Source organism: Pteropus medius, unplaced genomic scaffold, assembly GCF_902729225.1.
Source record: "Pteropus medius unplaced genomic scaffold, Ma_sr-lr_union100, whole genome shotgun sequence".
Classification (NCBI taxonomy): Eukaryota; Metazoa; Chordata; class Mammalia; order Chiroptera; family Pteropodidae; genus Pteropus; species Pteropus medius.
Window position 1 is genome coordinate 14,930,711 of NW_024340699.1, and position 21,874 is coordinate 14,952,584.

The 21,874-nt window shown below is 40.6% G+C and overlaps 1 non-coding gene across 1 annotated transcript; it reads left to right on the forward strand.

Annotated features, from left to right (window-relative positions):
- Positions 1–12,344: 12,344 nt before the first annotated feature.
- On the forward strand, positions 12,345–12,475 carry LOC120617036 (small nucleolar RNA SNORA19). Its single transcript, XR_005656757.1, has one exon. It is a non-coding gene; the product is annotated as a small nucleolar RNA SNORA19 (small nucleolar RNA).
- The last annotated feature ends 9,399 nt before the right edge of the window (positions 12,476–21,874 follow it).

Consider the following 21,874-nt stretch of genomic DNA (forward strand, 5'->3'; position numbering starts at 1 on the left):
TCCTACGCGTTTCATCTCGGCAGCCGGACAAGCCAGCACTGCGTGCCTCCGACTGTCAGCAGGGCTGACAGAGCCGCTTAAGCTAATTAACCGGCTTTTCAAAATGCAAGGGGAATGTACCTCGGCATTGCTTAATTATTTCAGAACTGGAAACCGCTAAATAAATATTGCAAAGCCTTTGGTAAATAAGTGGTACTGCGATTCTATAATGCACTATTGTTATTAAATAATAGTGAATATAGTTGAGTATGCAAAAGCAAATAGAGTTCTAAAAGCAGAATTTTAAAATGTATATTAAAATAAAACAACAATTCACAAAAGGAACAATCTGTGGTACTGTTGAACATATCAAATGTAAACAGTTAATTCAAGTGCAGGTCAAATCAATAAGTTCACATAAACGGATACTTAAAAAGAATGATCGGCTCAACATACAAGGAGAGAAGACGAACTGACTAAAATCCTGACTAACATGATAAATGAGATACACAAATATATTATTTAAATATTTTTCAGTAATTTGTCAAACGGTATGCTGTGTGGAATGCGGTCATAACTTCCTTTAGAAATAATACCCAGTGTAGTTTTTTAAAAAATCGATAAAGCCAATGCTTGTAATTAAAGACTGAGGAGTGTTAAGTAACAATACAGCATAGAGGAAAAGAAACATTTTAGTCATAAAATGGATTTCGGCCAAAAGAGTGAACTATGGTGTTCACTCTTCAGGCCCCCGCAGCCCACTGGCCTTTCCCGGGTTCTCTGTAGGTCTGGGCCACGGTGTCTGCTGAGAGCAGGCTACGTCTGCCCGTCTCTGGAGTCCAAAACCTCGCCTGGCACAGGGTAGTCACGCAGGAAGTCAAAATTAAAGGATTTATTTACGAGCCAGTCTCTGCCCTAAAAGTGGGAACCCCTTGAAGGGGAGGGCCAATTCTTATTGACCTTGCACAGTCGATGCCTACGATAGTGCCTCACATATAATACGCACCCAGGAAATGTACCTCGGCATTGCTAAATGAAGGATCCTCATTTTCAACTTACAGTACCTGGCCTGGATCTTACAATATAGGCAAATATTGTGATATACATCACTCACATAAAGCTGGTTTTCTGCAAATAAATCTAATTTATTAAATGAGAGCTGGCTGCCCAGGGTCACACACTGAGATAAACAACCTCCGGATGTAAGCATCCTGTCAGTATGCTTATTTTCCCCCTTTATTTATTTGTTCTTTCATTTATATCTTTTAATCACCGATGTTTAAGTAGATTTCTGAAACTGGTCAAGTATGGCACTGGTCACTTAGCAGGATGCAAACTCTGTGAAGCCCGGCACCATGCAAGAGGGCTTACAGAATCTGTTTTCCATCGGTCATTGAAAGAAACATTTGGTAATGGCTATCAGCAAGGATTATGCCGTTTGAAAATCCCCGCGATAGTCTATAAAAGGTTAACATGGAGTTCTAGGAAGCCCAGAGCATTGTGAGTAGGCTGTGAACGGATGGGGAGACAGAAGCCACCCTGCAAGGGCTGCTTTCACCCAAGCGTCATCGGTGCAGACCAGCATTCCCCGCCCGTTCGCTGTTTGTTGTTTGGTTTTCTCCTGCCCCTTACAGAGAGACAGAGCTGTTCCAGGGGAAGGGTAACCTCTGTCCTCTCCTCTGGGATTCTTGCTCCCATTGGCAACCAAATCTCTGTGCCTCACCCACCCTGTAGTTTACTCGATCTTGTCCACAAAGAGGTAAAAGCTAGATAATAGAATAGATATTTTCTGCTATTCTGTCTTAGTGTAAAAGTGGACTGCTTACATTACAAATGTACTAGACATGCTTATTTTACAAAATGGAAACTCTTACATTTTCAGCTACTTTCTAAATTCATTTTGTGTGTGTGTATGTGTGTGTGTGTGTGTGTGTATCAAAGTTTATATGCATGCACACATGTAAGTCCACTTACATATGTGTGCGTGTATTTATACGTGGACACTATATGTGGCTTCTCAATCATTCAAAAAGTTTTTGATGGATGATCAGAGATTAATATTTTCCCTTAAATATTCCTTCTTCTGAAACACATCCAGAAGCTAGGATTGGCCTATCCTTTTTTCGTACCCTAGTCTGGATGGTAAAGCTAAATGCTTTCAACACGTTCTACTCAATTCACAAAATGATCTAAAGAGTAAGAAACCAAAACTCGGGTGGATTAATAAACTGGCCCAAAGTGGAAGAAAGAGAGGCAAGATTTTAACAAGGTCTGCCTGACCCCAGAGTGTCTGATCTTGACAATAAGTGAAGTAGGGGAGGAAAAAATAATCCAGCAAATATCCTTCAGACACAAGTTGTAATTCTATAGAGAGAGAGAGAGAGAGACATTTGATACTTAAGTACAAATCTAGAGTTATTTATATTGTCTGGGTTTTCTGAAAAGCTGTCCCATAGATGGATGGATGGATGGATGGACGGATGGACAGATGGAGAGACAGACAGAGGGACAGACGGACAGATTTTTTTTTAAGCCAGGAGTCCAGTGCAATACACACATCCAAGTCAATGCCGAGAGAAGCACGGTGAGATGCTACTGGCTGAATTCATATTTCGATGCATCATTTTCAATGAGGGCAAAAAAATCACTTAGATTAACCACTCGACTAACTCGTTCTGGAATTTGTTCAGGAAATTAAATGTACAATACTATACTGAGGAAGAAAGCAATGACATAAAATCAAGAATACGGGTATGAACTTTCCTACCGGGTCAGTCACCCAGCCATGCCCCTTGACCCCACTCTATCACCCCTGCCCGTCCTGCCGAAGCTAGCTTCCTTACAGGCATACCCGATGATGTCACGCTCCTCTCAAAACCCTCTGTCTCCGTATTACCCCAGCACGGGGTCAACTCCAAAGCTTTCAAAGACAAATGGCAGGCAAAACAGTCCAGTATGAGGCTCGGGAAGGGCAGAGCTCATAGGGAATGGCGAGGGCACACAGCTGTAAAGGCGTGTGACATGCTACGTTCAGGACAAGCAGTAAACCGGTGGTCAGCACAGCGGCTACTGGTCTCCAGCTTGTGCACTCAGAGTGGAATCTGCTGCTTTGTCTAGCACAGGGTAGTCACGCAGTTGGACTGTCCAACTTTTATTTCCAATTACTCCACCCTACCCCTCGAACTTCAAGTTCCTGTAACAGCAGAGCACTCAGAGCCACCAACAGTCCACACGTTCTTCCTTCAGAAAGTATTCTTGGACTAAAACGACGGCTTACAAATGGGCGAGTTGGCCTGGGCCGGTCTCGGAATAGAGCCTCTGCAACAATGAGAAAACTGGGACTTGCCAGGGCCACCGAGGTTGCTCAGAGGTAGGCCAGAATCGGAACCGGAGCCCTGTGGCAGCTAGTTCAATTTTTAAAATCCAGCTGTTTTTGTTCAGAATCTTTCTACACATAGGCAATTCCCCTCTTATAAAAGGCTCGTTTGAGTATTTTCATTTACTTAACACAAACGTGGAAACCTGAATCCTATTACATACAGGATAGAACACAAAATTAACAAGTTACACTATTTCAAACCGTGCCTTTAAAAGTACTCCAAAGTAGCTTTTACACCCTCATGCAATCGAAGCTCGGTTATTGCGACCCCACTCTCCGCGGTGTTTAGAGGGCCCCGTGCTGCGCTGCCCGGCGCATCTGAACCATTTGCCACGGCTGCGAGTCGATTCAGCCTGCGAGTCACCGACCTCGGTCACGTAAAAACACTGACAAGAATCAACTGGCTTTCAGCCCAGAGAAGCTTGCAAAACCAGTTCGGAAGTATTTATTTCAAGCTCCTTTTCCACTGGGTATTCCTGCACCCCTGAAATAACATCAGAACCAAGGGCAGACTAATAAGTTGTTTAGGTAATCAACGTCAACAGCTCCATTAACAATAATGCTGCCGATCTCTATTACCTGAGCTAGACAGGTGGATATAGATACACTATACGCGCATGTATGTCCATCGTGCTGCTTCACTGCGACGTGGAATACACTACCCCAACACCCAGAGCGCGTGCTCCCACCCCAGACAGAGCACGGCAGTGAGCAATCAATCACTGCCGAGACAGACAACAGTCACAAACAGGTAGTGACTATTTTACATCGAAACACTAATACGATGCCGAGTCTCCCTTTCTTATCATGCTTGTGTTCTTTCTACTCTTTACTCAGATTGCTAGGTATCCACAGTTATTCTCCTCACAAGGACAAAAGATTTGTTTGCCGAAGTCATTACGCTGCTACCTGAACAACTGCTCCTTAACTTAAAATCCAAACATCTGTCTTCCAGTGGTATTTAGGAGTCAGCACCACAAATCAAACAGAAAACACTGTCGAATCGTCACAATCTGAAAATAAACTGAGCTGGGCAATAACAGCAAAATTTTCCAGTATTAATTTCCAAACATTTGAAAGAAACAATCAGTCATTACCTCTATGGAGGACAAAAAGGTAAAGTAAAATAAAATCATAAAATTTTAGACTAAAGGAATCTTGGCGATCTCCTAATGAGTAAGCTAATGGCACACGGAGGTACAGAAATGGTGGTTTATCTAATTTATAATAAAGCAAAGTGTGTATAATTAAATCTCTAGCAATCAGAAGCCATCACATTCATGTAAGAGCAAAATGAGTCTAATAAGTTTCCACATAGTTATAACAGAATCTATTGTTGGGTTTAGAATAAAGTTTATGTTAACTAAACCTAACATAAACAATGTGTTTGAAACCTAAACACATTGGTTTCTATTTTTAAGCTGAACCAATAGTGAAGGGAAAATTGCAATCAAGAAGAAAAGCAACATTGTGATTTATTTAGACACCTTAAAATGTCATTCTAAAATGGCCCATATTTTTTTTAAAAAGGAGCTACTTCAAATTATTTGCCTTTCACAATGCGTATTCTTATTTCGCTTGAAAAATTTAATTGTGTTTTGCGTATGACCTTTAGAGCATCATTGTCACAGCTTGATAACATGCAAATAATTTCAATAAAACACCTACCACAGATGGAAAGTAATAAAATCATAATAGAAATACTCAAACTTTATAATCCTATTTAGGAGAAATTTCTTTTCTAAAACTTAGTCTTTGCCTCCTCAGAAATGAATATTATGCTTCCAAGTGAATTTCTTCGGACGACACGATGAAAACGAATGAAGGGCCTCCCCTAGTACTCTACGCGCCAAACTTCAGCATCCTTTATGCCTGATCATTCGACTCCGCAGTCCCCATCAAAGCCCGTCCTAGGAATCTCAATGAGATCTGACACATTTCCCCTGCATATCCTACTGAGGGCAAGACTCTAAGTCACATGGAGCTTTCCCTTCTTTAAGGTTTTTTTTGCATTTATTTTCTGCATATTATTTCCTGTAAATGATACCACTTTGTCATTTATGTTTTGCATAAAAGCCATACCTTGCAAGCCAGATTGAATTCCATGAGGACAGGACCCAATTTGCACCTTCTTTTATATCTCCCACAATAGCTAACACAAAGTACATACGTAGCATGTGTTTGTACCTCCTAATTGACAAAAGCAGTAAAGACAGCCAGACGGGCGTGTAAGAGCATGAATACAAACTCCTAGCAAATGACATGCGCTAGTCTGCACATCCAGATATAAAATGAAATTGAATGGCTATGCATTTGCACAAATACCATTTGCTCTCATTTTGGCCGATATTTAAATGTTATTTTACATTTTAAGTATTTGAGAAACTAAAGAGTAATTTTTAGTAGGTAGGAAATCATTACAAATAGGCAGACTATTCCCACAGTACAGGTAGGTAAACTAAGGCTCAGAGAAGTAATGTAAATGTCCAAAGTATAAGTAAGAAGTAAATCTGGAATAATCAGATCTCTATCAATCAGAAGCCAACACACTGACATAAGAGTAAAATAATTTTAATAAGTTTCCTGATAAGATTATAATAGAATCTACTGTTGAGTTTAGAATGAAGTTTATTTTAACTAATAGACTTGCTAATGTTGAAACAAACATGTTGCTTTCGATCTCATTCTTTAAAACAGGAAAACTGTAATTGCTTAAATTTCAATAGTCTTAGTTACCTTTCCATTCTGGTCCTGCCTCCTCCATGATTTTATGCTCAGCTCATCCTGACTATGGTTTTGGGTATTCCCCCAAAATCTTCACTTCATTACTCTAAAAGATCTCTTGAACACTTGTACAAGCGGTGAACATCATGTTCTAAGTATAGAGTTTAATAAGGGCAGCATCGTCTGTATGTGTACTGGGCTCTTGCTGACGGCTCCAGAAGCTAAACCCCTCCGAGCACACACCTGGAGCTGAGGGCCTTGAGACCCAGGGGGTGGCAGGGACCTAGGCAGGGGCAGTGTTAGACCACTGTGCGTCTCAAGACAGCACCAGCAGCTGTCGCTGCTTTCATCATCATCCCTGTCTTGTCCCGATTTGGAGCTAGGCCAGTGGAGGCACTGGGTAGAGATGTGCTCGCTAAGTAAGTCTTCCGGCCATTAAAACAATGACGTTAAAAGCTGAAGCTGAAGCTCCTTTATCAAATTCCATTACATGTAGATTCCCCATCTTACATGTTAATGTGAAAATAATCATAATTATAAAATATTTTTGCTTACACATGTTTTTAATAATGTAACAAAAACCCACAAACCCACTACCCCAAAATAAAACTGGATCTCGATTATAACATAAAAATCCTTTCGCACCCCATCCAGTCCCTAAGTCTGCCCCCGCCTGAGGTGGCGACTCCCTGGAACCTCACACTTTTCTTCTTGTAGTTTTATGCTCACTTATTTTTGTGTGATGCAAACATTATATACATTTATGTATTTATACATGTATACTTGTGTTCTTTTAGCTGTTTCTAAGTTTATAAAATGAGTAAACGCGTGTAATCTTCGGGGACTTACTGTTTTCACTGCTAGTAAAATCCATCCACGTGGGGGAGGGGAAGCAGAACTTCTGGCATAGAGGAGTGAGGACCTGTGTAAACCCTCTCATCCGTAAAACAATGAAAATGTCGGCACAATTGTGAAAATTAACTTTTTCAAATTCTGGAAATTAACCGAACGCTTACAATAACCTCAGGAACATTCTCCTAGGAAAACTGCTGAACCTTGGTTAGAACGGCTCCAGGTCTGTGGCATTTTAATGTGGTCTGCTGTGTCCTCTTTTCCTCAGCTCTGTAGTGGCCCTAAAAACCAGCAGCATCGCAAAGCAGCAGCTCCCAGCTGCCGTGACTGAGAACCAGCAGCCCTGCAGCAGCCGGTCTTGGACCTCCTCAAAAGCACCATCTGCGGAGCAGAGCACCGTCACTATCTGACATGTCTCGGCTCCCTGGAAAAGCCTCACTCACAAGGCATTATCGTTACTTGATGTCATGCAGAGCCCACTAGCAGGAAAAGCCCTATCCCCAGGGTGGCAGTCAAAAACAATTAGCTGCAATTGATTAACATCTCAGCTCCAAGTCTGCCATACCAGTTGGGCAAACAAGAGTCCAGCCAAAATTTAAAAGGTCTATCGAATGAGATGTCCATGGGTTTTAGAAAGATTAGAGAAATTCCTGAGGACCCAGAACTCTGCACATATAAGTAGGGCTATGTGCCTCCCAGGAATGACCTGAGAGAGCCCCAGTTTCGCACTTCGGAATGACCTTGAGGCCCACACAACTAGAAGGTGAAGGCAAACCAATAAAGTACCTGAGAGTTGAAAGTGTGCCCCAATTTGCACACAGAGCTACTCACGAAAGCCTGGAAGACTTATTCAAGGAAATCCTTGTCCAGTCATTAGCTTACTACTACTCAGACCAAGCAGTGGCTTCGGCGGCCACACACAACAAAGGAAACAGACTTCAGACGATTAGTCCAGAACAGTCACTACACAAACACATGGCAGCCGCACAGTAAGAAGATATTCTGGGGAGATGGGAAATTTTGAGTTCCAAAGTTTACACATTAAATCATTAAAATTTTCCAGTTTTTGACCCAAAAATTACAAGACACACAAAGAAACAGGAAATTATGGTCCATACACAGGAAAAAGAGCTGTCGACAAAAACTGTGCCAGAGAAAGCCCAGACTTTGGACTTACTAGACCAAGACTTTAAATATTCTACCATAAATACATTCAAAGAACGAAAGGAAATCACATCTAAAGAATTAAAGTATGAGAACAATGTCTCGTGAAATAATGAATTTCAAAAAAGAGATAGACATTAAAAAAAGGAACCAGATAGAAACTCCGGAGTCGGAAAATATAGTAACTGGAAGGAAATGTTCACTGCAGCGGCTCCACCCAGATCTGAACTGAACTGGCCAAAGAACCAGCACGTTTGAAGATACCTCAACTGAGAGGACCCAGTTGGAAAAACAACAGGAAGAAAGCGAAAACAATGAGCAGACTCTCTGAGCCCTCTGGGATGCCACCAAGTGCACGCAGGCAGACAACGGGAGTTCCAAAGGAGAGGGGACAAAAACTGGGAGAACGAGTATTCGAAGAACTAACGGGGCTGCCGGTTTCCACTCCAACACACAGAGAGCTTGGAAGCCATCACTTAATCACAAAAGGACACATCTTGCATGATCCCACGTATACGAAATGCCTATAACAGGCAAGTTCATGGGGACAAAAGGGAGTCAGAGGCTACAGGGGGCAGGGAGGTAGGCGACGAGCCATTGCGAAACGGCCGCAGAGCCGGCGTTTGGAGTAATGAAAGAGTTTTAGAAATACTGTAGATGGCGATGATGTCACAATACCGTTAATGCCACCGAACTGCATACTTTAAAATGGTTAAGATGGCAAATTTTATATTTTCTTAACCACAATAAAAGAATTTCAAAAAAATTAATGGAGTCATGTCAAAAGTTCACAACATCCAAGTTAAAGGGGCCCCAGTTGGCCAAACATGTGACAATTAAATATCAGTAAAAACTAATAACTGAAATATCAGTAAAAACTAATAACTGACATAGGTTCAGTACCTCAAATACGTATCATAAATCAATACTGACGTCAAATTTTTAAAAATCACTGGTCCCTGTAGGATTTGCTGGGGTATTATGGTAGATTCCAGATGGCTAAAGCTTCTTTCCTATTCTTCCCTTCAACGCAAACTGGCCTTGGTGACTTTCCTGACCGATCGAATGCAATACAAGTGATATCTTGAGACTTCGAGGCTAGGATATAAGCAGCTTTGCAGCTTAAACCTTAGGCTCTTAGAACATTCTCTCCAGAACTCCGGGCTGCCAAGGAGAAAGTCTAACTATGCTGGGCCCTCCATCCTAAAGGGACATGTGCCGGCCGGCCCTCTGATTAACACTCCCACGTGAGCCCATGCCTCCAACTATCCCCTCTGAGGAAACCATCTTGGACTGTCCAGACCAGCCCACCTGCCAGTTAAACGTCTTCTCTCACACAGACCAGAATCACCAGCCAAGCGCTCCAAGATTCCTGACCTATCAAATCATGCTGTATAATGAAATGGCTGTTGTTTTATGCCCCTTGAGTTTGGGGGTAATTTGTTATGCGGCAGTAGATAAGCAAGCAGGCATCAGCTCATTACTCCGAAAATTGACAAAGAAAAAAAAATTGAGCATGTATCCTGCCCTTCTAGTAGAAACTATTTCAGGGTAACTATACAGCTGATGAGAGTTAAGTTCTATAAAGAGTTCTAGCTAATAAAAGCATACGGAATGATATAATTAGAAGTGCACTGTTTTTCAATCCCTGAGGAAATCACAGTTCTAGGCAATAATCAGCAGCGAACGCTAAAAGCTCAGGTGGCAGGATTATGAGAGGGATCAAGCTCGTACTACTGGCACTCACGCGCGCTCATACACACACCCCCCCACAGATCAACTGCGAGAAATAAAGGGATGGAAGGCCAGTATACGATAAAGAGGCTTAAAGGACATGACGGTCAAGTACGATGTAAGGACTTTGTTTACGTCCTGATTCAAGTAAACTAACTGTAAAAAACTGTCTTTGGAAACAACCTGAGAAGCCCGAACACGATGGCAAACAAGATGGTATTAAGAAACTGCTACTTGTTTTTTAAGGTAATAACGGAATAGTAGTTCTGTTTTTTAAAAATCAGTACTTATCAGGTAGAGACATAAACTGGAGTAATTACAGGGAAAACGGCATGATGATGTCTGGCTCTGCTTTAAAATGGTCCGGGAAGATCAAACAGCACACTCTCCCCTGCAAATCCTGCAGCGGTGACAAGACCGCCAAACGGTGACACCTGTCAACGCCGGAGGATGGGATGTGGGTTCAGCACACGACCCTCTTTAATTTGCGAAGTTTGAAAATGTCTGTGATGAAAAATGTGTCAAGTCTTCAGTTATTGATTAGAACTGAATTTATGAATTAACGCGGGAACAAGTGCCATCTTTATAATATTGATTCTTTTCATTGTGAATATGGTACATTAATGCATTTATTTATGTATCCTTTTATGTCTCTGTAAAGGTTTTGCATGTTTTTTAATTTAATCTTAGGTAGTCTATATATATTTTTTGCTATTGTCAATATATGATATTCTTTTTTAAAATATATATTGTTTGTTAATAGGATATATGTATCTACCTTTAAATAGTTTTTGAACACATCTTGGGTATAATTATTCCTTTGTGAGAAGAAATATTTCATTCTATAATAGAAAAACTAAAAGGAAAAAACAGTATTACTTCTGAATTCACTTTAATGAAAAACTTCCAAGGACAATTCTATTTCACAAAATGAGGCATCCTTTTCCTCCCAGCCTTGCTATGAGCAACTGATTACATTCCAAGTGCATTTCTATGTCCTGTACAACGCAACAAAGGTCAGGTGGGCTTGATGGGAACGAGGAAAAGAGTGATGGAAAAGGAATTTTTAAGAGTTGAATTCTGTAGTGTCTATTATTTCCCTGTCCAGCCCAAGGCAAAAATTACAAGAAACGAATTACAGAAGACATGGCACCACTTTATGCAACCTTCCCTCCAGTCTTTCTTGTCCCTTCTCGGTTTGATATTAAGTTTGATATGTGTTCAAAGTCCTTGTTACTCCATGCTCATTCTCACCTGGTACCAAAGCTTTAAGAGTTACCCAGGAGCTGTGGTAACTAACTTAAACCTCCAGAACTCCAAAATCTGGAAAACAGTCAACATTTTCACTGGCTATGTGGAAGTGTGACTTTTTCTGTTGGGTTTCGAAAACTTAATTTGTCAGGGTCCATCATTTAATTTGTACATGTTAGAAGATGTATCCGTTTCCCAGGGCACCCGTAACATAATACCACAAACTGGGTGTCTCAAAACAACAGAAACGGATTCTCTCACAGTTGTGGAGGCCAGAAGTCCAAGATCAAGATGGAGGCAGGGTTGGCTCCTTGGGGGCTCGGAAGGAGAGTCTGTCCCATGCCTCTCCTCGCGTCTGGCGGTTCTGACAATCCCTGGTGTTCCTGGGCTTGTGGGAACATAATTTCTACATCTGCTTCTGTCTTCACAAGGCATTCTCCCTGTGTGTCGCTGGTGTCCAAATTCCCCTCATCATATAAGGACACCAGTCATTGGATGTGGGCCCACCTAATCCTGTATGACCTCGTCCCCACCTGATTACATCTGCAAAGACCCTACTTCCAAATAAGGTCAGGTTCGCAGGTTCCAGGTGAACATGAAGTTAAGGGGAACACTATGCAACCCAGTAGAGGAGCGATGTCCAATTGTTTCTAAAATAATAAGAGAATGCACAGTTCTCACATACTAGCTTCGGTCCCTGTGGCTAGATAAGTCAAGTCTTTGACCATGGTAATCATATATACGGTTTCTTTCACTACTGAAGGTAGCATTTGAGATCCAAAGATGAGGACCTAGATATCTTTAGAGGCCATTACTCAATCTTCCACACTCGTCTATGACGCGATTCTCCACCCATTTTTAACCTCTGCCCTCATTCCTCGCAGAGGTGGCTCCATCTTGATCCTCTGTCAGCTTTTAGTTGAAATGCCACTTCCTCTGAGAGGCCTCCCCAAATTCCCCCGTCTTGAAGTTGATCCGATCTTCACCGCAGCAATGACTCTGTCACAGATGCTGCTATTTCTTTCCCAGGAGGTATTGTAACTTCTACGGATTTTAGTCACTTATTTACTTGATTGTCTACTTTCTCCATGGAAATGTAATCTGCATATGGGTCGGTTGCCTTCTCTTTGTCACCTCTATTTCAACATCGAGCATGGAAAAAAAAAATCCATTCATTATCTTCCATTAGCAAGAAAAATATATAGTTTTGATGTCCATAGTTTCAAAGAAAAAGTGTCTTCATCAAAAATTTTAAAATAGGGTGCACATTTCATTGTCTTTTCTCTTTACGTCAAGAGAAAAGATATTTCTGATGTGCTAAACGAACCTTTGGAGGTAAATTAGCAGCACGACTAATTTTTAGCCATCGCCGTCAGTCACCTTCAGACAAGAATCAATAGCTTCGCATCACACTTTGTATTCTTTTGCATTGCGATGTTTTTGTATGTTAAAACTAAAAAGGTTTTGCAGATGTTTTAGTATCTATTACATAGAAAGTATAATTCTTTTTCAATTTAATGGATTTGTAAAAAAAAATTTTTTTAATAGGAATTTTCTTATCCAACATATATATGGAATGAAAAATTTATGTCAATTACATTTTTAATGGAGATCTGTCCCACATCGGGATCGATAAGCATTCATAGAATTATATCCAATTAAATTTTGATACATTCCATATATTACGTAATATTCCTATAATCCTATGAAGTATTATCTTCATTCATAGAGGAAAAAAACTGAGGCTTAGAAAAATCCATAACTTGCCTAAGATAACATGAGTGGAAAATGGCAGAATTTAAACCTGAACCTGGGTGTCCTGACCCAGAATCCAGGGCCTTTTCATTTGACATACTTACTGCTGACTTGGTATGGGAAATAGTTTAGTCCGTCTTTAATAAAGTTTCAAGTGTCCCTAGAAAGGTCGCATCCATCTTTGTACTTGGGAATGTCACACCTTGTTAAGCCTGGTGATGCAGTTTTCTGAATCTTGAAGAAGGCAGCTGGGAATATCCCACAGACTGGAAAGATTCTCTCATCTATCCATCCAACAAATATTTTCTGATTCTACTACCTGCTATACACTACAGGTAATGCAGTGAATAAAATAAACGTGTGCATGCATTTGCATGCACATCTATATATGTGCAGATATCCTCGTAAATGAGTAAACTTGCTTATACAGTGTGTTATACATGTGTTGATATACCTATGTATGACTAGGTGTACGTGCAGCAGATAAACACATCTGCTACATTTGACTGTTGGAGTGCAGGATCTGGGAAGGAGAGCTACAGCTTATGACAGTGTACCCCAAATGCTGTGGAACACAAGGTCAAGGGAGTCCTCAGGGTGTTCGTGGGTAACATGCAAAACAAGAGTGGAAGTTTCTGTCATCAGATACGTTTAGGAAACTCTGGATTAGACCATGTTAAATTGATTTATTTATTTGCTCTAGATTTTCTCAGATCCTCCCACATGTTAATGGCCATTGTGACTCTTCTAAGAGGACATAGTATGCGTCTTTACCAAATTTACTGAACCACAGGCTCCTTTTAGGAAAAGCATCTCATCAAGGAATTAGTATTCTTCAGACTGTCCTTCAGGATATATTACTATTGAAAATAAAAGTATATTCCAGTTAACTACCTTGGAACCTGCCACTGACTACAATACACTAAAAAAGTATACATAAAAAGAAAGACTAAAAGACAAAGTTTAAGAAATACAGAAAAATTAAAGTTTGGAATTTTAAAATAAAATGAAAATATAAACAATAAAATATCAAAGTTTTCTTCTATGAATAACTACAAAAGCTTCATTTCAGATATCCACAGTGATAACTGTGCATAAATTCTCATTCTTTAAGGCCTAAGCTAAGTCTGTATAAAATACAAATATTTAATTTCTTTATAAATTTCAAGTAACGACTCAGTAGTTCTATAAAGTACAGTGTGGATAATAAATGATCAGTTATCTTTTAAAATATAAACTGTTTTCCTATCTTATATTTTGAAATATAAGACTCTATTGTGGCCCATAAGATTGACTTAAGTTCTCTAGCTGTGAGTTTTAAAAAATGTTTCTCTAAAACAGAAAAAAAGGGCACTGTGCACTGTTGTCCTTTGAATGAGACCATTTGTCCACCAAGAACTAGTCTAGTTACTTAAATTATTCAAATGATACTGGCATTTAATAGGCTCCATGCATCAAAGATATTTGACAATCATTAACCTTTCAGGACTACAGTAATTTGTGCAATTAACTCGGGGGAAATTATTTTTCTCAGTCACATAATTAATTATATGTGCCTTTTTTTAAAAAAAATTCTTGTACCTGAATTAAAAGTTCCATAAAAAAACCGAGACTATACAGTTTAAGATCAGGTCCTCAACATAGTACAATTAGCCATACACTTTTCAAATGTTTTGAATATGTGTGCCATCTAACTGATTAAATGGAGGCTGAAAAGGAGATGGCCAAACATCTTCCTCGAGCTTTGTAAACAGCCAAGCTCTACCAAGGACATCATGCTGATCCTTTTGAGACTTTTTGATTGCAAAAAACAAAATCTGATTTCTAAGTTCGGAATTTTAAATGGGAGTTTTTAACTGAAGTACACGAATACAATTTAATAACTAATATTTTACTAAAGTGACAGAGCGGATGATTTAATTAATGTCATTGACTGGTACCCGTGGGTGTTCACGAGTTGGAGATGAAGTCAGAAGATCGAAAGGAATTCCTTCCCTTCACCCAAAATAAACTTTGGAAATGAAAGAGTCGTGAGTCAACAAAAAGGCATAAGACGGAAGTCTAATGAATGAAGACGAATCCACATTTCTTGAGTGACTACAAGTCACTGATTGAGATATTGCAGAATATACAGATGTAGTATATATATTTGATCATAAATATATTGGGTTTCATATGTATAGTTTATATATATTTGACTTTCAACTTTTCTATGAGTTTGGACTGATTTAATAATCAGAAAAAATGTTCTAAAAGAAACACATTAGTCATATGGGTTGGCTCATAATGATTATATATACATATATAATAAATACATCATAGATATGGATAATAGGGAATAGGAATAAATATTAAATAAACAGGCTCACTGTTCTAGTTTAGTTCACGTGTGTTTTCTTCATGCTGTGAGAAAGTAGATTTGCAGTGTTTGTTTCCTTCTATATTTTTGCCAATATTCCCAGCAGTTCCCCCCACAAAACAGTTTGTCATCACTACCAGAATGTACTCATTTAAAGTAAAATAAACTAAATATGCTGTTCTAAAATTAGCATTATGCGAGGATCTTAAACATCCAGATAATTAAGGTTGTGAATATTTCAAAATGTTATGACACATTATGGCAATTGAAACACTTAGGGCAGTACCTGGTGGTCCAGTGACCTTGGCATGTACATTATTTTGGTAAGCATATTCAGTTGAACCATAAAATTGATGATCTTTCATCATTTTCACCTACAAAATGGGCAATTTTACATGGTTCAGCCCACACGAGAGCAGTTACTAACACCACTCTGGGGTCAAAGAGATGCAGTTCAAATCCCGGTGTTGGCACTAACCAGCCACATGACCCAGGGCATGTTATTTAAGTCATCCAAGTCTAGGTTTTGTCATCTTTAAAACAGGCACAATAATACCTGCCACATAGGTTTTCCCCGTGAAGACCACATAAATAATGCAGATAAGGTTCTTAGCTTTTTGTCTGGGACAGAACAGATCCTTAATAAATGTCAGTTGTTATTATAAGTTACTTGTTTTGGAGGCAAAACTATTAAATGTGTTTTAACTGCTTTTGTGGTTCTATACCTGTAAAATGCTTGTAGGTATCATTTAAAGTGTCCACTAAATTTTTTATATACTTTCTACAGAAGCTCATGGCACTACAGATTGGCACTGCTGAGCATAACTCCGTCCAGGTTCTCGAACCATCGCTGGGCTCAGACTGCAGCCCAGTTACGGCGAGCACGCTTCACTCTCTCCCAGATTCTCTAAGATATTAATCAACGGTCTGTCCGTCCTCTTAAGACTCCAGGTCTAACATCTCTTTCTTAACAGAGATGTCTTCCCTCACTTCCCAGAGAAGACAAAAGCCATCGGGTTCTCTCTCACATCCCTGCCACCGAGCTACAAAAGCCCCTCGGTGTCCACACGTCTTTCCTTCAAAGTTGACCCTTCCCCTGGGCTCAGACGTCAACACCTTCCACCACCCTTGGGAAATATGACCCTTCTGTGATCTCCCTCCTCAAACATCTTCAACGTTTAACCACGCGCTGGTATCACTGTCCTTGAATCCACACCTCTCTCCAGTCTCTCCTCTTTCTCCCCTGCCCTCTATTTGCTTAGAATAGGTTAGCCTTTGAGAGTCATTTACTCTCAAGGTCACGAGTTTACAGCCTCATCACTCCATAGCCCAAGGCCACCATTAAAAAGGCTTTCTCCAAGGTCACCGAATGGCTTCCTTTTGCTGAATCTCAAGTTCAATCCACAGTTTCTGCTGTACTCGCCTCACCAGCAGATAGGGCGATGTAAACTCTGCCCTCTGCCCTCTCCCTGGGCTTGTATGACACCCCACGTTCCAGGTGATCACCCTCCCACCTCTCACTCATGATCATGCCCTCCTAGCGTCCTTTAAGAACACATTCCTCTGTCCCATCAACACTACAGCTCCTCGGGGTTCCTTCCTGGTCCTCTTCTCTCCTTACTGTATACTCCCTCTGAATAATCTTAATCATTAATCACGCTCCTGACTTCAATTACTTTCTATAAGCAAATAACTCCTGAAGTTGACACAGCAAGTTGCCTAATATCCATCCTCTCCTTTATTAACAGAACTCTGAATTTGTTTTGAAGAGCAATGTGCTCTGATTTAAAAACAAATAAAAGCTTGATTTCTCAGGTTTCCTTGTAATTAAAGATGGCTCTGTGACAGGGTAAATGTGTAAATGAAAGTTTAACGAGTGAGGTTTCTGGGAATGCTACTATCTTTTCTGACGAAGAGGGACAAACCCAACTAGAATACCCTTCCTCCTGTGCCCTTCCTCTGCTGGCCTGTCTGGGTCACAGATGGAATTTTCTGCAGGAGCCGCCTTGTTATGAAGTCAAAAGCCATACTAAACGGATGGTAAATCAGGAAGCGAGAGCCCGCCCGCTTCGTGGCACATAAAAAAACTACCATACATGTTCTAAACTTTAAAAAGTTAAAATTACAATGTCAAATTTAAACCTTGCTCTCTTCAAATTACTCGTTTAAGCAATTCTCTGGGTTTAGGTTACTTGAAGCTGAATACAATCCCAACTGATACACCACCAAAGTTGGCCAAATTAAGTCACCACTCCTAAACGCACATTCTAGGCCAAAAATCTAAATGTTATTCTACAGACACTTCAATGTCAAGGTACCTATAACTCGGTTTTTCTGTAACTCTTAAAGCATTATTTGCAGGATAAAAAGAGGTAAAGTCTTTGATCACAACCAACCACTGAACAGCTTTAAAATAATCATATCATGAGACACGCACGAGTAAGGATTTCATTTTCTCCCATTGCATGAGTCAGTTTTGCTACCGATTCTATGCCATTTCCATTAAGTACATGTTCACATATTTATGTTATTGCCGTCGATATTCCTTTGAGCTACTAACAAACTCTGCATCTTCACATATCCTCATAAGCCAAAGCATAAGATAAACATCGGTTGCTTTTAAGAACACTTTTTTCTGATTATAAAAACGAGTTACACTCACAGAAAAGTTGAAGATCAAATAGAAGTGGCTAAAAAGGCCCGTGTTCATGGTTAGGAAGTCCTTTCCTACTCCGAAAGTATAAAAACATTCGCCTTCGTTTTCGTCTAAATACATTAATGGTTCCATTTTTACATTTAAATCTTTGATCCGTCTGGAATTTTCCTGGCTCACAGCTTCTACAGAGCAGGCATTCAAGAGCAGTTAGCTCCACTGTTCTGACCACATGATCCTCATGAGGTGACGGGCAAGACACCACCTAATCATCCCAAGGCTGGACTGCGGCTGAAAGACCCACCTCCAGGATGGTCCCCTAGCGTGAGTGGCAGGTGGATGAGCTGCGCGGTGTGCCGGGAGGGGCGCGGCCAGCTCTTCGACAGCCCTCACTCTCTGCCGTGAGTTCTGTTACCTTAATATTCTCTCTCTACTTAAGTCCATTTGGGTAATTTAATTTCCTACATAGGTATCCATTTAATTTGGGTTTCAAATTAATGAATATGTAGTCATACAAAGTAAATGTATATTTTCTTAATTTCCCTTTTTCATTCTTAATTTTCCATATTTTGTTTTCTGTCTCAGTTAGGCTGTCTAATGCCTTACACATTACATTGGAGCTTTATCTCCAAAAACGTAACACTAAATCTATCTGTTATTGTTTTCTTTTGCATATTTTTATCTCTAATAGCTTTTTTCATTATTGCCTTTTTTTGTCTGAACTCAAATGCTTAACTTTTGTTCTCTTTTGCTAAGAAATGTCAGTATTTAATGACATTAATTTTTCTCTGTGTACTGGTTTTACCACGTGTTAATATGCATCTTTCACATAATTGTTTCTAAACATTTTTTTCTAGAAATTTTTTAATTTTAGTTTTGCTTTTCTCTTTGATCCAATCAAGAGTTGTGGGGCGGGGGGAAGGGCCAACACACAGGAAACTTGGGCTTTTTGCTTTAAAATGTACATGTACAATATTTTTACAACTTTGTTGTGTTTAGAGACCGTATTTTGCCTTATTGTCAGTTTGTTGGAAGTTCTGATCATTTATGATCTAGGAAGAAAAATTCTCTGGGGCCTTGAAGAGAAGGCATCATCTCTGTTTGCAGGGTAAAGCTCTCTGTGTGTCTCGTAGATCGCCCTTACTTATTACAGTATTCACACCCTCTATCATCTTTACTTTTTGTCTAACTTAATCCGTCAGAAAAAAACATTAGCGTCTCATTACTCTCTGCTTTTCTTTGCATTCTCAGTAATTAATGTTTACGGTGATGCAATTTATCCCATAAAAATTAATGTTATTTCTTTATTGTGACTTATACTTTTCATCTTCATGATTATTCTTGTCTCATTCTAATGCTTTGTCTTATAATAGTAATAGAACTCATCTTCTCTGTTTGCATTTACCAATTTCTTTCCTTTAAGCTTGAGTTATTTTATTTGAAATGTTGCTTTTATAAAGAAAATATAGTCGGGTTGTTTTTCACTGTGTGTCTGATTGGTGGGTTTTTAATTCCCTAATTGTAACTTGGGCCACGTTTTCCTTTGGATGGCTCAATCTCCTGATCAGGTGAGCTGGACTCGCCCGAGGACCTGCACTGCTAACCACCAATCTCAGGGCGTGATACCCACATACATCCCAACCTCCTGGGAGGTCAGGAGGCTATTCGACTTCATCCTCTCCCTTCTGAGTCAGAGAAACAAGCTAACGTCCGAGTGGGCTCCATGGACGACATTTATATCGAAGTAGTTTAAGGGATGGAACATGAACGCTGTTGTTTTACATCTGAAAAGTCTCTAAATTGTGTATTAACAACGTAGCTGAATATAGTTACCGGCCCACAGACTTACAGACTTCTGACATTTAATAGACAAAATACCAAAGACAAGCCTGATTTGTGTTCCTTTGTAGGTAACCCGCTTTAATTCCCCTGGGCTTGTTTTACCCTTAAAATTCAAATATTTTGCCAGAATAGGCCTAAGTAGCAACCTTTTTTCATAACTTTTGGCTGGTTCTCAGGGGGCCCTTTTGATATTTACTTGCACTCTTCTCTGGCACAGAAAAGTTCAATCGCGATTTCCCTGATTACTGCTCGGAAACCCTTCTTGGGTTGAAGACCTGCTATCTGTCCCCCACATTTACTTTTCACATTTGCATATCTTTGTTCTTTCTTCCTCTGCATTCTGGAGTGTTCTCCAGTTTGCTGTGCATATTACCCTTCCATTTTTTTGTCGTATTGAGTCTCCTTCGATCGTCTTACCATAAGTTTTCGATCTTACTGCATTTGGGGTCCTTGCGTCTTTTATTTCAACCAGTTTTCTTGACATGTCTGCTTTCACCTCATCCCGTTCACCTATGAGACTTTCTGGTTTCCTCTGACTTGAGGCCGCGATTTTTTTTTTATGACACCAGAGATTTATACTAAATGTTTCTTACATGGAATCATTTTCAGAGAGACACACTGTACCTTCAAAGTCATTCTTTCTTTTCCTTTATATTCTAGAACATTTTGAAAGCCACACGCAAGGCATCTTTTGTGTACTGCCTTTGAAAAGGAGCGTTCTATTTAGATCTAACGTTCTTGCTCAGACAAGGTGACATGTTCTCAGTCTCCTCAATGTCCACTAAATGCTGGCAGGCTGTCTCTCTCAGACTGAAATCTGGACATAGAGATACGTTCTACCCTCAGCTTGGCCAGTAATGTGACAGTCATTCCTTCTAATGTGAGCGTGCGGACAGAGTGTGACTCTTCCTGCTCTGATAGGCAGGTACTCTGCCACCTGTCCTCTGCACCCTACGTAATACATGAAACACACGGGCACCCACGGCTCTACTTAAAGAGCTTTTCTTTAAATGACATGTGTTTAGGGGTGAGGCACGCCTTCATGCATCTCCCCTGGCTCCTGCTGCTGGGTTGCATGTCGAGAGTTACAGCTTTTAGATGAAGGTGGATAGTGGAGATGGGGGAGGGGCAGGTTAGGGACACGGGTGTGACTGGCTCAAGCCCGCCAACGGCCTCAGCATAACCCACGTGCTCCCCGAAATTAGGCATGCTGTGTAAATTGATTTTTAAACAGCATGCTGCTTTGTGTGGCGCCATTTGTCCTGTTCTAGTTCAGAAGTAGAATACGTGCACACCACCAACCATGCTCAGGAAGCGTCTACCCAGAGCCTGGCATATGGCAACTGCCTGTGCTTGTCATCTCCATGGATGTTTTCAGGGGAATCAGGAAGCGGCACATAGGGTCCAAGTAGTCTGCCACACCACCCAGAAAAGCTAAGCTGATTAAGAGTGTATTTCCTTTCGGTAATGACATCATCTCCCACGGTTTTCCTGAGAACTGAGATGACAGGCTGCACTTGTGCTCTGAGTGCATACTTTTCTTCAGACGAGATTCCTTTTCCACATCATTCTGAGGTAAAGGTACAGACTTAGAGAGAAAAAACTGACAGCAATTGTTCTCTCCCTCCCTCAGGGGTTAACATTTGTGTAGCTGTTGCTTTTGGTTGGCACACCCCGTACTGAAGAAAAGAGCCATCTGCCTCGCTGTCTGAGAAACAGCACTTGTCTGATACTCCCCTGCCGCCAAGGAGGCTGCTCCGAAAAGGCACGGAGCGGAGCAAGAAGCAGGCTCGCTCTCCAGGCAGCAGCAACCCCGCCCTCGAAACCACGCTCTCCCCGGTCGTGTACATATTTCAACGTAAAATCAGGTCTAAATTTAATTTTATCTTAGGCCTATGTTCATACTGTTTATCATGGCTCTTGATACAGTGCTTCAGATAATGGTCATGACACGTTTTACAACAACATTGGTTCTAAAAGTCCTTGTCATCGGGCAGTATCGTGCCGTCCCCGCGGCATGGAACGGGTTCCGCTGGCGCGGGGCCTGGGCGTTGCGCTGAGTCGGTTCTCTGAGCCGCGAGGCCCTGCGCTGGCCGAAGCGCATCCTCCGGGCAGTAAGCCACTGCGTGTCACTAACGTGCATGAGCGTTTACTCTGGATAAGTGAAGAGAGATGCGCCACA